This window comes from Hippopotamus amphibius, chromosome 2 (assembly GCF_030028045.1).
Source record: "Hippopotamus amphibius kiboko isolate mHipAmp2 chromosome 2, mHipAmp2.hap2, whole genome shotgun sequence".
Lineage (NCBI taxonomy): Eukaryota > Metazoa > Chordata > Mammalia > Artiodactyla > Hippopotamidae > Hippopotamus > Hippopotamus amphibius.
Window position 1 is genome coordinate 79,963,983 of NC_080187.1, and position 16,691 is coordinate 79,980,673.

The 16,691-nt window shown below is 37.6% G+C and overlaps 1 pseudogene; it reads right to left on the bottom strand.

The window, feature by feature from the left end:
- Positions 1 to 1,567: 1,567 nt before the first annotated feature.
- The window catches only part of LOC130844384 (V-type proton ATPase subunit E 1-like), a 54,941-nt pseudogene continuing 39,817 nt past the window's right edge, over positions 1,568 to 16,691 (bottom strand).

Genomic DNA, 16,691 nt, shown 5'->3' on the forward strand with positions numbered 1-16,691 from the left:
CCTCCATGGGAGATATCAGAGAAATATAAAACAAACAAAAATCATATTCTTAATGAAAATCATAGTGTTGATCAAGAAACTGTTGATCACCTGCTCTGACTACAAAGGTGTGCAATGCAGTTTCCCTCAAGCAGCTTAGCTGCTTTTTAAAGATGGAAGGTGTATTACTCTGTGAGGGCTGCCATAAGAAAATATCTCAAATTGCAGGCTTAGGACTTCCCTGCTGGAGCAGTGGTTAAGAACCAGCCTGCTAATGCAGGGGACACAGGTTCCATCCCTGGTCCAAGAAGATCCCACATGCCGCGGAGCAACTAAGCCCATGTGCCACAACTACTGAATTTGTGCTCTGGAGCCTGCATGCCACAACTACTGAGCCCACGTGCCACAACTACTGAGCCCGCATGCTGCAACTACTGAAGCCCCAGCGCCTAGAGCCCATGTTCCACAACAAGAGAAGCCACTGCACTGAGAAGCCTGCACATAGCAACAAACAGTAGCCCCCTCTTGCCAGAACTAGAGAAAGCCCGTGTGCAGCAATGAAGACCCAACGCAGCCAAAACAAACAAACAAACAAAATAATAAAAAATTGCAAGCTTAAACAATAGAAACTTATTTTCTCACAGTTCTGGAGGCTGGAAGTTCAAGATCAAGGAGTCAGCAGGTTGGGGTTTTCTTGAGGCCTCTCTTCTTTGCTTGCAGGTGGCGACCTTCTCACTGTTTCCTTGAAGTGTCTTCCTTCTGTGCACATGCATCCTTGGTCTCTCTCCATGTATCCAAATGTCCCCATCTTATAGAGACACCAGTCAGACTGGATTAAGGCCCACCCTAAAGACCTCATTTTAACTTTACTTCTTCAAAGGCCCTATCTCCAAATAGTCACATTCTGAGGTACTAGCAGTTAGGAGTGAACAATACATGGCATTGTATGTAAGTGTAATAAAGCATAATACACTACAGTGACTCAAGAGAAGATGCTGGCTAGTACACTGGTCAGGCTCTGCACCAGGTAACAGAGTAACTGGAAAGGAAGGGAAATAACATTTATTGATTACCCATTATGTGACAGTATCTGTGCTACATACTTTTTTTTCCCCACATATGCATTTTTTTTTTAATAAATAGAGCATATTCATGGCTTAGATCTTAAATCATATTACAGACAAACACTTCTAGGCCCAAACAGGTAACAGTGAAGCTGCTACTGCTGGAAGGAATGTGGCCCCACATGCACATAAAGCCCAAAGAGTGGAGACCTGACCCCAGAGCCCAGCAGACACCACCCCCCTCTAGGCTGGACGCTGGACCAGAGGAGAGCAGGAGACTCGGGGACATTCATGCACCCAGCACTTGACCCCTCACCTTCACGCTGCAGAAGCCGTGGCAAGTTGTGTTACTGTCAGATAAACTAGAGGAAGGTTTCCTGATCATATTAAGTGAAACTCTCCCATTGTTACCAATCATCCCTGGGCATTAGCTACAAAACAGTATCCACTGATAAATACAGAATATGAGAACAGCAAAGAGGAAGCTACACAGGTCATCTTGTTTCTTCAAACATCAGAAGTGTTCACGTCACAGCAGTGGATGGACGCCACCTCCCGCAGGCATAGCCCAAAAACTTCCTGTTGGCTTTTGCACCAAACAAGGCTCCCCACACTGCTGGCGTCATCTGCTGGGCTGTGAGGTCCAGCCGGCTTTTGAGGGTATTGGAAACCTTGATTTTGCGATCCCCATTATGTATCTCAACCCTGCCAGCTATTTCCTCAGGTAGGTAGGCCTCCTGATCAATCTGGACATCAGCATCTCTTTCAGTGGTGATTTTATACATGGGGATTTGCACTGCAGCCTTCACCAGAGGGAAATCCTGTTTCCTGCAATGAACGATTGTTCCAGGTGCCAATAGCTGGTACAAACCCTGGAGGACAAGCCCATCCAGCAGCACTTGGTACCTGATTGTATCTTTTACCATTTTGCTCAGTCTATATTTTGCTTCATTTAGTAGGTCTGTGATAAGGTCATCCATCTCTCACTCTGAGGTCTTTGAGCCTCGTTTGATTTATCAAACTGGGCACCTGAATCTTCTTCTGTTGCTCAATCTGCTTTTCTTTCTTCTCATAGTATTCCATAATCTTCAGTCTTTGGGTTTGCACAAGATGACCTTTTCTCAATGTTGAACTCTTCTTCTGCCTTCGTACCTCTTTATTCTCCTTCCTCACTGGCTTCTTGTTCAATAAAAGCCATCATGTGCTCAATCTGCTTCTGCACGTCAGCACCACTGAGAGCCACGGGTCTAGTAACGTGAGGCAGCAGGTGACCAGCCAGAGCTCAGGCCTGATACGGACAGTGAGTGACCGGGAGAGGAAAGCTGGTGCAGCTGCAGGCCTCCTCCGTTTTGTTGTGCTACATACTTAACATGTGCGATCATGTGTAAAGCCCATGGAAATCACAATCCAACCAGTTATCCCCATTTTATAAATGAGGACACTGAGGCTCAAAGAGAGCAAAAGACTTCCCTAGGTAATGCAGCTAGAAGATGGTGGGCATTTTAAGAATTTAGGTATGTCATCAGTGCTTATCTGCCTGCCACAAGAATATAGTTCCTCCCTGGTGTTAGTCCTGGTTTTGCTACTCACTAGTTTTTCTTGGACTCCTCACTTACCTGACCTGGAATTCAACTTCCTAATCAATAAAATAAGAAGTGTCTTCATCTACTGTTTTCATACTTTCTTATTATATTGTAAAAGTATTATAACCCATTATATGCACTTCAGAAATTAGGGAAAAAAAGGAAAAAACTAAATGCAATATGCCACCCTAATAAAAGCACCATAAATCTTCTGGTAAGATTCCTTTCTGGTCCCATCCTCCTAAACAACATAGGAAGGTAGAGTTTCCTTCTTGCGTCATTTCATTTTTGAAGCAAAGCAAGTGGATATATCATTATGGCACCCAGATCAGATTAGCAAAATAGAAGAAGAGAGACAAAGAGAACAATGACATTTTATGAGCCCCTTCATCTTAGCTATTTAGAAGCTTTCTTTGTCTTGTGGATGCCTATCCGTGAGACAGGACTAACCTGTGTCATTTACACACACACACACACAAACACACACACACACACACACCAGACTTTATGAAAACACAAAATGAATGGATTCTAAGGGACAAGAGGAAAGAGCCTAACTATGAAGGAATAGCCAAATGGTAAAGACAAAGGGACATCAAGGGAGGGGGAGAAGAGAGCAGCCGGGACAGAATGGACTCCTTGGTCTCCATCCAAGTGAACTCATAATGGACCTAAAAGTGACTTGAGGCAAAAAGCAAAGAATTGTATTGCACCGTACTCTGGCCACTGCATGTGCATTTGATCATCTAAGACTTTCCAGCAATGAACTGTACGCCCTTCCAAAAATTAAGGGCATGGCAAAGTGGTCATGTAACATACCTTGGAGACTAGGAGTAGATATATACCTATATATCAAACGTATAAATATATATACAAGTTTGTGACTTGCCTCTGCTTTTGTCATTTAGCAACTCATAAGCATATTTAATATAATTATAGTCTTCATAACCCTGATTTTAATGCCTGCATAATGTCCAACTGAATAAGCACACCAACCAGTTTATTTAGTCATTATTCTATTTTTAGATCTTTGACTATTTCTACCTTGTATGCTGGTGTAGCAGTGTGCTCGGGGAGGTAGCCTATAATTTTTAAGAGAGGAAAATATCCTGTAAAAGTTGTTAGCAGCTCCTGGGTGAAAATGTCAGTTATCTTAGAGAGAACCTCAGTGTGGGGAGGGTAAAATGAATGACACTTCAGTTTACAGTATAAAGCAGCAAGCATCCCAGCCAAGAATATGGCAGATTTTTTTAAAATGTATGAGCTTCTAGGATTTAAAATACAAGTAATTGCTGGAACTAGGGAGCACGTCTCTCCCACAAAGCTCTAAAATTTTACGTAGGAACAGCAAGTCTTTTAAAAGAAGAATCTATTCCCTAGGACGGTTAATGTTAATGGAATCTATCTAAAGGCAGATCATGGGAAAGTATAGAGAAAATCTCCAAGAAAAAAAATGTGATACTCCATACTGGTAAACGAGGCTAACCTCAGGCTCTAGAATGTAGTAAGGAAGGGCTGGTTCTGCAGCATTTGGCTGATACTGGCACAGCCACTATAATGTGCCTTGAGAATAACTGCTGGGTATATGCACTGAATAAGCCGGTCACTAAGAATTGAAACATCTGGGAACCAATATCTACTTTGATGTGAAGCAAACACATTACAGGAAAAAGTGTCTTCTCTCCCTGCAGCAAAGAAAGAATTGCCAAATTGACAACAACTGGGTTCCTTCTTTGTCATGATGATTCCAGTAGTGCTCAAGACCATGATTTTGGACTTCGTATTTTCAGAAGTAACTCCATGTCACAGGGACAGCAGTTATCAGCCACAGAGAACAGGTCCTTTGATGAGTCGAATAGATTTTTTTTACAGGTCTTTTTCAGTGAAGTTATAATAACAAATTCTTTGGACTAAATAAATATTCCTGGAGACCTTGAACTTGAGAGAGGAACTCTGAGAAAGCAGCACAGGAGCTCAGGTTCACCGGATGTGAATGTTTAAAGGAAATCTGACCTTATTTTGTACTCAAACTGGCAAAGCAGGACATGGTAGTTTTCACTCTTAAAAATGGCAATGCAATGAGCATCTTCCAAAAGAGTTTGCCTAATGTGTTTTAATTTGCCTTCATGATAAATTCCCAGAAGCTGATAAAAGTAAATTACTGTGTCTAACTCTAGGTGTCTAAAAAAATGTAAATCCAAATAAGTTGCAAAGATAGTACGTGTGAAGGTTCAAGGAAAGAGAACCACTGAGATAAAGAATCAGAAGAAACATGCCTTTATAGAAAATGGGGAACCTGAATATAGATAATAAGCGAGGATTTAGAAATGGTGAAGATGTCCCATCTCACTAGAACATTCATTCAGTCATATAAGTAATTAGCACTTTTACATGCCAGCAGTTGTTCAAGGTACTGGGGGGACAAGGAATCATGCTGATTTCAATTAATTAAAAAGTTAGCAAACAAAGAGAACTACAATCACTGTGTTCATTGGTCTTTATTCTTGCAGGAAAATATGTGTTTGTATATACATATATATGTATATATACACATGTATATATATAAAATTTTATTCACATATGGAATTTAGAGGGGCTTAAATCAAAGCAGACTTCATTCATTTTTTTCATTTAATCATTCAACATTTACTCAGTACCCTGGGCCAGGCACTCTGACAAGTGCTGGAGACCAAGAGAGAAATGACAAAGTTCCTTTCTTCACCATTTGGAGATACATACACTATTTGTGTAAATGTATAAATAAATATTCGTGTAATATATTTTATAGTGGGCTCATAAACTCACAAATTTCTACAGACTTATAACATTTTAAAATTCCTCTCCCTTTTATCCAAGTAATTAGCTCTTTTATAGTTTAAACTTCTACACAAAAGTTGTTGGATTTCCTTTTTTTTTCCTTGGGATCCAGCCTTCTAGGATTGTCATTTGAATACATCATTAGCCAAAAAGTTGATCAATATGAAAAAACTGCCTGAAGGCAGCTTTGAGAAGCACTTGCTATCAACCTATATTAGTTGACCCTGAAGGGTAAGACCAACATACTGACCTTTCTCATTTTAGTATCCAGATGATTAGATATGTTTCATATTATTTAATGTTGTTATCTAAAGCATTAAGAAAACCCAAAATCAAAAGAACAGCTAAACAGATTAGGTAGCTTCAAATTATCAGTTGACTCCTTCCTCCAGAAACTGAGAAAACAAACACCTTTCTGTCTGTATTTTGAAAAAAAGCATTTATTTACCCCTCACATTTAGACACTGCTAGACAGGATTTAGTATGCTATATCTTGTAACTGCCAGGCTATGTTGGCCCAAAGGAAAAGATAACAATGGTTCAGAGAAGATGAAACCTTCAAATCAAGCCAAAGGACCTCTTTATAATACTACTACTTATTAAGTTGATCAGAATACACCACCCAGTATTTCTCAGGCAGCCTAACGTCATATGATGTTAGCTTACTCAAACCTAACTCACCTACCACAGGAAAACTGGGCAAAATCTCCACTTATTTTTCTCCTTTCTGACAGCCATATAGCCAATAATAGTCTCTTTATAAGCTTGATCCTATCTCTGAATCTCCTATTTTTAAAAAACCATAAGGCTTACCTAGAATTCTCTCCTTCAAGTAAGATTTATCCAGCTTGTGTTCTTTAATAATGCCTAAGGTCAAGCACCAAGTTTTCTTTATTTCAATTACCCTCAATGTGCCTGGCATACAGCAAGTGCTCAATAACTATTTGTTGAATTGATTTATATAGCTTAAAACTAATCTGTATTGGTGATTGAATTTGCCCGTTATATGCAGATTTTTAATCACATCTAGGGAGATATCTGACCTAAAGTAATTGATTCCTAAAGGTCACCTGAACTGATTCAGCTCTTAATACAAGTTGTTTCATGTTTATGTTTTTTGAGCGCCTTTTAAGTAATCTGAGTGTCAGCAATGAAAAAGTTCTAGAATTGTTTGTTGACATACCTTTTACTCTAAATTAATAAACCACCAATCTAAGATAATGCATCTATCCACTTCATTTTCCTCCCTTCTGAAAGAGTTAACCAATACTATATCCTTAATATTCATGTTAATAGAGGAATGAAAGGTCATTTAGCCAAGAATTCGCTGAGATCAAACATAATTTAGATAAGAGATCAAAACAATAGAGGACTTCTGACGCACAAGTTATTGCTTTTCAATAATGAGCCCAAATCCTCCCCCACATCACTCTCAGGGATTACTATAAACACTAGGAATTCATCACAAGCATAATGTTTAGGGGACTGCCACCAGGTTCTGGAGAATGGCACCTCCACTATCCTCTAAAAAAGTTTCCACTGCTATGATCAGAATGAATTAAGATGTAGACGCACGGGGAGAATTACAATTATTCACTTCTTCTGTACCAGTGTTGGGAATGAATATCACTTTTTCTGGAAATTTTATTGCATGTTAATTTACCTATATGACATTAAGTGACAGGCATTCTGGAAGGCCAGCAGAGAAGTCAAATGGTCTTGCTTATCTCTTGGGGGATCCTATCACTCTGCTTGGAAAAATTACCAATTCTGCCCTTCAAATGTATTATTTAGCATAAAAGTAGAGCTATAAGCAGTAAAGAAAAACACTTGTTTATAAGCATATTGTAAGCAGTTCCATGACCTGCACTTTATTTCATAATAACATCTTTGATTCTAAAGTAGTGATGTCCTCAAGGCTACAAGTAGAAGAAAGTGACTTATTAACATACAATCTTAGATACTGAAAGAGAAAGAACATATCGTTGTAACAGGAAAGATATTCTGCTGTCTAGTCATCTTACATCTTACACATTGTTTTCATAGTTTTCAAAAAGTTTCCAGTATTTTAAGACTAATTTCACCTTTGACACAGAGTGTGATTAATAATGTGTCACCACTAGAATTATTTTAGGGTATCTTCCAATCTCTCCCACCCCAGTATACACAGATGTACAAAAAATATATTTACCTATGCTTCTACTACTTTAGAATGCTAGCTCAGGAAGTCACATCCCAAACTTGGTAGAGCCCAGGTGACTGTCTCCTTTTAGAATGCATCTAATTTCAACATAAGTGAACATTAATTATCTTCCGCCTCCAATTGACACAGGCCAATTCGTACTGAGAGGCAAGGGTGGCAAGGCAGAAAGGGTGATCAATAGCCTGTTATACAGGGCCGCAGGAAATCTGATCCCCAGAGAGCTCAGAAAGCCAAAGAGAGCAAGAAGTTAATGGGGGCAAGATAGCAAATCTACACTATAATTTAATTTGCAAGTTGAAAAACTGTGAGTATTTTGCCAAGAAGTCTTTTATCCCATTTTCTCCAATAGCAGATATCCGTGATTACGTCTTTCATCCAGTATGAACTGGACACACATACAGAACACAGCGCTAAAACCCAAGGGGGATTTTAATTTGACAAATATTTTTGTGATTTAATAAAATAAATTATTGTTCCAGAAATGTGCGGGTTGCATGATAAGAGTCAAAGTATCATTTTATTCAAAAATGATCATATCAGAGCCACATCTAGAAATGAGATCAACCTAGATTCAAACAAGATTAATCAAAATATTCTGGGTATGGCCATATTTACTGGTCCCTATTCTTACTGCCAAGGATGCAGAGATATAAGATAAAAGAGATTGTCTAAGCCCTCAATAAACTCTCAGTTTAAAGAGGAAAACAAGTCAAAAAGGTTATAAATAATAGACTATGTGCACGTCTAAATTTGTAATACTTATAACTGTGTCACCTGTTTCATCATAAGAATCACAGGAGATAATCCATGTAAATTATTTAGCAAAATTTCTGGCACATAGTAATTTTAGAAAATATGAGCATCAGATGAGGATGCCAGCTATGATGACGATGATGACGATGATGATATGGTGGTGCCACCATCCCAAGAATCTATGGGAAAACTGAGGACACTAGATGGAGATCAGGAACGGATTGCATGATGTTTTCCCCATACAGCTTGACTTAACAATTCCATTTCCAGGATCTATCCTACAGAAATACACATCAGTACAAAGATATAGTTTAGACAGATAAAAGGGAAGAAGGGAGGGAGGAGGGAGAGAGAAAACAAGATGTTAGGGGACTACATGAGAAGACTATGGATACAGATACTCTTTGCAGCATTTTTTGTAATGTAGAAAAATTATAAATAGCCTATATATAGTAATGGTTAAATAAATTATGGTTAAGTTCATACTAGACTGATAGGTAGCTCTTAAAATAAACAGGGTAGACCAAAGTGCAATAACATGAAAGGGTCTGTAAGACATATTAAATGATCCAATTATATAACAATGAAGCTAATCTCTCTCTCTCTCTCACACACACACACACACACACACACACACACACACACACTTAAATGGTAAATGCACAGGAAAAGCTTTCAAAGAATTGGCATCAAACATACAGAGGGAGGTATGGAGAGAGGCCGGGGATAGGAAGGAAGAACATGGAATGGATATTTGCTTTTTACTTTACATATTTTTGAATTGTTTCAGTTTTGTAAAGTATACGTGTTTCTTTGAAATTAAAATAAAAATTTACTCTGGGATTTCACTGGTGGCACAGTGGTTGAGAATCTGCCTGCCAATGAGGGGGACATGGGTTCAATCCCTGGTCCAGGAAGATCTCACATGCCGCGGAGCAACTAAGCTCTTGCGCCACAACTACTGAGCCTGTGCTCTAGAGCCCGCGAGCCACAACTACTGAAGCCTGCCCGCTCTAGGGCCTGTGTGCCACAACTACTGAGCCCACATGCTGCAACTACTGAAGCCCACCGCTCTAAGAAGCTCACACACCACAACAAAGAGTAGCCCCCACTAACCGCAACTAGAGAAAGCCCACACACGCAACAATGAAGACCCAAAGCAGCCAAAAACAAAAAACAAAAACAAAAATGTACTCTAACTGGAAAAAAAGATAATAATCTAGATTAATGCTCCTGACTCTCTGCTCTGGTTGCACAGCCTTCTCCCTTCTTCTGTGGTAAGTGCAATCCTCCTCACTTTTCAGGGCCCAACTCAGTCATCAGCATACTTCTTGATGTTTAAGTCATAGCTACTCTAAATTTTAAATAATAATTCTAAACTACTTTGAGTATGGGGCACGTGGATGCTTTAAACTTCCCACCCGTTCCACAAACACCCAACACCAGCATCTCATCTGTGCTTCTGCAGGACTATGAAATTAGAGCACTTTATATTGTATCACAGTCATTTCTCAGACCAACCAGTAAACTTATTCATCTGAGTCCTCAGTATTTATTAAAGAGGATATTAAAGAGAAATGTGCCTGCCAAATGCAACTGAGAACAAAACAGAACTAAGAGGAGTCATCTCTGACTTTCACCCTCGCTTCACCTAATAAGTGGTGTGGGAATGTGAGCTATTTCCATAATTCATAGGCATCCTGTGATGTGCAAGGTTATTTTTGAATTTGTTTCTTCTGTAAGAAAAGATTTCATTCCTAAAATTAGATTGTGAATCTACTTCCAAAGCCACTAATCAAACATAAGTTAAAGCTACTTAAATAAGGGAGAGAAAATTCTAGAGCTCTAAAACCATTAGAAATAGGTCACCGAAAGCTTCAATAAAACTTCAGAAAAGGTTCCGATAAAAAAAGGTATTCTCATTAAGAAGCTGTAAAGTAATCCCGCCATCAAACAGGAAAAAAAAATCACATATGCAAAAGCAGCAAAATACAGTCTATAAAGTCATTTAACGAAGCAGAAATTTGTATCTGTGCCGTATCTAATGCACTTCTGGAAAAACCTCGGCATATTCACTAATTATGAACCATATATTACACAGTTATTATGGGTATTATTCAGCAATAGAAGATTTAAAGTTGGTTGTCTCCCTCACCATAGTTAGCAAAGAAATATTGGCACATACATGATCTACTTAAATAGGTTAGAAAATAGGAGGGAATTTACTAACTAGCCCTTTAATTATGCAAACAGAGTTTCCATAAATCTGAAACTGAATTCCATGACACCCACAGATTTCCCTATAATCTAGCTGTAAATAGTAATTACAGTGTTCAGAGTAGAAACTGCTGTATTTGAGGTTGCAAAGCAGTCTCTATTATTATCTCCTGTATTAAGTCATTTGATAACTGTCTAAAACTTTCCTAGTAGGGTGATTTTTATTTTCTTTGAAAGTCAAATTTTTCTTTATTTTCAGGAAAAGTGTAAGAAAAATTGGTTCAGCCATTTTCAAATTAAAGGACAATGGGGAAGGAAATTTGCCATTGAACTTTAAAGCTTTATATTTAGCAGGTCCTCCGTGGGTTGCATAATCAGTCCAAGACCATGGATTAACAATCAAAGGGAGCTCAGACACTGACCTACATTAGAGAAACCCTACACATGCAACCAAGAATGCATCACCCCCAGAGAACTGAAAGCCTTTTGGGTAACCTGCTAGCTAAGCAGCACATGCCCCAGTATTATAGTGCTAGGAACCAGGAAAAAACTCATCCTGAAAGGCACCACATTAAACGTGAGAAAAACAGCAGGAGTCCTACCTAAACCAGCATTAGTTTTCAGACCTAGTGCTGCAAGGCAACGATCATTTAACAATTGTTATGCAAGTTTAAATCTATGGCTACTTTAGGAACCACATTTGATAAGGCATTATGTTCATCCTCAGAATGTTGAACACACAAGTTGCCAAAACTGGACTGAGCCACATCAGAGGAGGATAATTTCAACTATCTTGGAGCTTTACACCCAAATGTTTCAGTCCCTTCAGCCTGACATAGGAACAAAACAATTTATGTTGCCACCAAAATCCACTCCTCCTCCTGTGTTTCCTATCTCAGTGAAGAGACCCTTTATTTACCCAATTGATTGCTCAAGCCAGAAAATTAAGCATCATCTTTGATAGTTCCCTCTTCACATCTTGCATATCTAATCACAAATCTTCTGAATTTCCTCATTCATTCATTTCTCTTCATCCCCACTATCACCAGCATATTTTGGACCACCAAAATCACTTCTCTGGATCTAGAGAATCTAGAGGAAGGCTCTTGAGTCTTAAGACCCCATCTAAAGCCTTATATCTAATATTATACTCAAAATTTTGTATTTTTTTTCTTAAAGAAAATCCCAGAATATATAATCTGTGGACCCTATAAAACCTATATCCTCTGCTATCTGAATTACTGCAAAAGCCTCCAATCTCCTTAGCAATGTAGATGAAGTGGTCTTTCTAAAACACAAATATGACCAGGTACTTCCAATGCTTAAAAGCCTCCAGTGGTGGCATGTTTCTCTTAGGATTTTGTCTCAACTCCTTAAACTTAAATTTTATGTAGTCTACATTCATCTTATGATCTACACACAACTTCTCCAGCTACTATACAGCCCTACTCTCTAGCATACCAGAATGTGTCCCCTCACGACTTCCCATTCTCTCTTCTTGAGAGAACAGAAACCAGACTTGCTTCCTGTTAAACCAGCTGCACCCAGCACTACTGTGTCACTTAGTAGGCATTTCATAAGTATTTATTGATGGAATACATAAATGAATGATGAATGCATACCACATCACTGGTCCAAATCCACACACAGGGATCAGAAACCTATGAGGGATCTAGCAAGAAAAGCACTGACTGATTCCTGGGAATAAATTGCAGTTGACGTCCCATATTTGTGAGCAATTACACTGGAAAGAATTTTTGATGAATCATATATCAGAGGAACAGTCATTAAATCTCACTCTAAGTTTCTCTTTCCCTTAGAAATCTGCTTTTTTTCCCAGTTTCCTATTGCTTTGAATGTAATGCCTGATATACCAGATTTTTCCTAGCTGATATTGCCCTATCTACCAAACAGTGACAACACACAAAAAGTATCTAATCCAAGGCCTGAACACAGATGATGCAAGCTACTATTTTCTTACAGATTTTTTCCTACTCATTCACCAACACGTAATGTGGCTAATTCAAAGGTTTTTCTCATCCATATTTCCCTACCTCCTCCAAATACATTTTTCCCTACCTCCTCCAAATGTCATCATCTTGACAATTATTTTCTATATATTAATACTTATTTAGATTATATCTCATGATGATATAAGAATTCCAACAGCTGACTACAAAATACCACAAACTTTTTAATATTCATTCCTATAAAAAACATTCATTAAATACTCACGTTAAGTGCCAGGCAGTGTAAAACAAGGTACATAAAAGAAATGTATATTGTCCTACAAGCCTTTTCCCATGTAGGGACATAATTTCATCATGTTTTATGCCACTCAATAAAATTCTTAAATCCTTTTATATGGTTCCTGCACATCTTCTTGGTAAATGTTCCAAATATACATTGAGTATACATAGATGGATAGAGATTGATTTGAATGTTAGAATTAGGATTTAGGTGGAATATAGGTAGGTAAGTTGGCAGATAGACAGATAGACATCTAAATATTATATTCATTACATGATTATTAAAATTTCACATACTTATACATAAATTAGATTTGACTTACAATACAGTTTTTAACCATTGAATTAATATAGTTCTTAATAGCTCATGGGTCAAGGCTTCTCTGCAATTTTTTTTTTTTTTGGTCAATATTTTCTTAACTCTTCTTGCTTTTTTCCTCTTCTAGGTGAAGTTTAATATGATTTCATCAAGTTCCAGATAATGATATTGAGATTTTAGGGTAATTACATCAAGTCCGTAAATTAACTTATGAAGAACTGGCATCTCTGACCTTACATAGTATTGATGAGACTTAATAAAAATGATCAGGGACGTTCCACCATTATCTATGCTTTTTAGTAGTGTATTGAAATCTCCAGATTCTACAAAATATTAACATGAACAATCTATCCATTTGATTGTTGATTAGCCAAAAAATAAAGAAAAGGGAAAAAATTACACTGTCAAAATAACACACAAGTTAATTTGATATCCCTACATGAAAAGCCCTGCCAAGTATACAAAGGTACCAAATATTTAATACAGTTCACTGGCTAGAAGAAGCCACACTTACACAGAATTCCATGGAAGCAGGAACTTTCTACCTGGCCTTCTCTTCATAGAAGAGTGAATGCTTACAAGCACTTCACTCCCAATCCCAATAAAGGTGGTCTAGTTCCTTAATACCAGAATAGAAAATAGTTAAAATCTCAGATACAAGTGTGTTTTAACTCTGAGGGTTTGAAGGAGAAGAATAAATCAAACCAGTGAGAATAAGCAGAGTCAGATAAGAATTAAAATTACCTGCTCTGTTTTAGTAGCCTTATGATTTTGAATATATGCAAAGTGAGAAACAGTAGCATATTGGCTTGTAAGTACTTTGAGAACAGAGATATTCTCTTTATTCTACCACAAACTTACATCCAGAACGTGCCCACACAGAGTCAGAACTCAGAGATTTTTCTGAATAGCCTGGAGGTAGTTTTTAGATCCTAAATCGTATTTTCTGAATATTCAAAGTGAAAATATTGTAGGTGGCAGCTTACCTTTTGATTGGCATACATATTCCACCAGATAAGAATCTCTTTAAGGTCAAGATCCCTGTCCTACTTATCTTTTCACCACCAGCATTTAACACTGACCAATCTTGCACACATTAAATTAAAGTAGTGAGAACAACGGCATCATCCCTAGAAATGAAGGTAATGAGTAAATGTGTGCATGCGTATATGTCTGTATATATGCGTACTTACATGTTTTTTATTGTATCCCAATGTAGAGATACATGTGACCAGTGTGAGTTTATGCTTTGAAAAGTGTGAAAATAGTTGGTTTGGAATTAACAAAGTTACTGACATTTAAAAAGGCCAGTGCTAGAGAAAAAGCACATTATTTTTGACTAAGTTGTAGGGTGAGCCGTTAACAATTATGTCTGTGCACATACCCACACAATTGTAGATGTCAGAATTTTTTTAAAACTAGTTAAGAAGTACTAGTTGACCTTTCCCTATCTTCCTTAGAGTGCACCTTTATTAACATGCCCTTCGAAAACTGCAAACTACACAGAGATATGAAAACAGTGCTCTCCCAAAGAGTTAGAAAGGGATGTAAATCATGGATGGCTCTAGCCTCTGGCAGATTCACTCACACCTTGCTCTTTGCATAGCTCTTCCTTTATTGTCAACTCTAGAAAGAAAAGTTAAAAAAAAAAAAAAGATATTTGTAATTTTGACCTACAATTTTTAAAAAACAATAAACTGCCACTGTTCAGAGAAACATAAAAATGATAGCATTGACATCACCATATCACCACAGCACAGGCACAGAAGATGGCAGAAATGACAATACGGCCTAGGAAAAATGGGTGCAAGGCCTCTGGGCAAGCCACCATTGTGCATTCTGTACACGTTATCATCATTGAACAAAAGGTTTGAGTTCATAACAGTGTTTAATTTGGAAAGCAAAGTAGCAACACCAAAAAAAAAAAAAAATCTAAAAGATGACTATTCCATGATGGAGTATCTGATGGTAATATGACCTTTGTTGTAATTATGTTTTAGCTAGCCATGGAAAAGCTCTTCACAAAACAAAAGATTCCAACAAGCACCGAAGTGGCCATGTTCTTCTACAGACTTGAGAAGCATCGTGTTTTTACAATGCCAAAATTGCTGCTATAAAATAAGGGAAGCCTCCTTCTTTCTTCCATATTCCATCAAATGGAAGAGATGTCATTGCTAGTTAAGTCCAGGTACTGAGAATGATACTGGGCTCAAGAGAGAATAGTGGGAGGAATATTGAAAAGAAAAAATGACCTACATCTCTGTGAATAAATCACTCTATATATCTGCTATAACTACTCTCTTCTCTTCAAAACTGCTGTAGAATGTTCTTGTCCTAACCTCCTTAAGAAGCTAGAGTACTACAAAGTTATTTAAGAAAAGTCATCCTACATATCAAATATGCTCAAGAAAAATGGCAGGTAAGTTGGGGGAAATGCGGTGATGTATAAAAGGGCAGTCATAGAGAGCACAGGTGTGTGAAGAAAGAGTCATATCCTCCTCAGGCCATGGTCTCATTTGTTTTCCATAAAGCAGAGAGACATGGGATCAAAAAAGCATAAAAAGGTAGTATACTCCTATCTCACAGCACACACAAAAATCCATTCCAGGAGGACTGCAGTGGTATATATGAAAGTAAAAACAATAAGGCTTCCAGAAGATAATGCAAGTGAGTATCTTCCCGATGATTTTGAGGTTAAGAAATATTTCCCAAACAGAGGACAAAAGGTACTAACAACAACAAAAATTTAATAAATCTGACTACATTAAAATTAAGAACTTCTTTTCATTAAAAAATACTATTAAGAAAGTGAAAATCAAGCCACTGGCTGGGAGAAAATATCTACAACACATATAATCAACAAAGGACTATTACTGAGAATAAATAAAGAAATCCAAACTATCAATAAGAAAAAGAAAACTAAATAGAAAAGGTGGGCAAGAGGTTAAGAACAAGAATTTAACAGGAAAGGATATCTGAATGTCCACTAAACACAGGCAAGGAGGCTTAACCACATGAGCAGTCAAGGAAAGGTAAAAACATACCTCTATAAACTCATCACAATTCGAATGAAAATAGTAAGAGTTGGCTAGTCTTAGGAGCAACATGCAGTCACACACTACTGGCAGAAACAGAAAACCATTTTGGATATCTGCTTTGTATTATCTACTCAGGTTAAAGATATTATACCTAGTGACCAAGTAACTTAACATGTTCACATATTAGGCAAAAGACATGGGCAAGAACACTCTTGCAACATTATCCATAATGGCTGAAAACTGGAAACAACCCAGATGCCCATTAACTTTAAAATAAACTGTGATACATTCATAGAATGAAACATACTACAAAATGAACAAACTATACCCACATGCAATAACATAATGAATCTTACAAACATAATTTAACAGAAGCCAGTTACAAAAGAATACATTATAACTTCATTTACACAAAATTAAAAAAAAAAAAGTAGGCAAATCCAATCTATGGTGTTAGAAGTCAAAATAG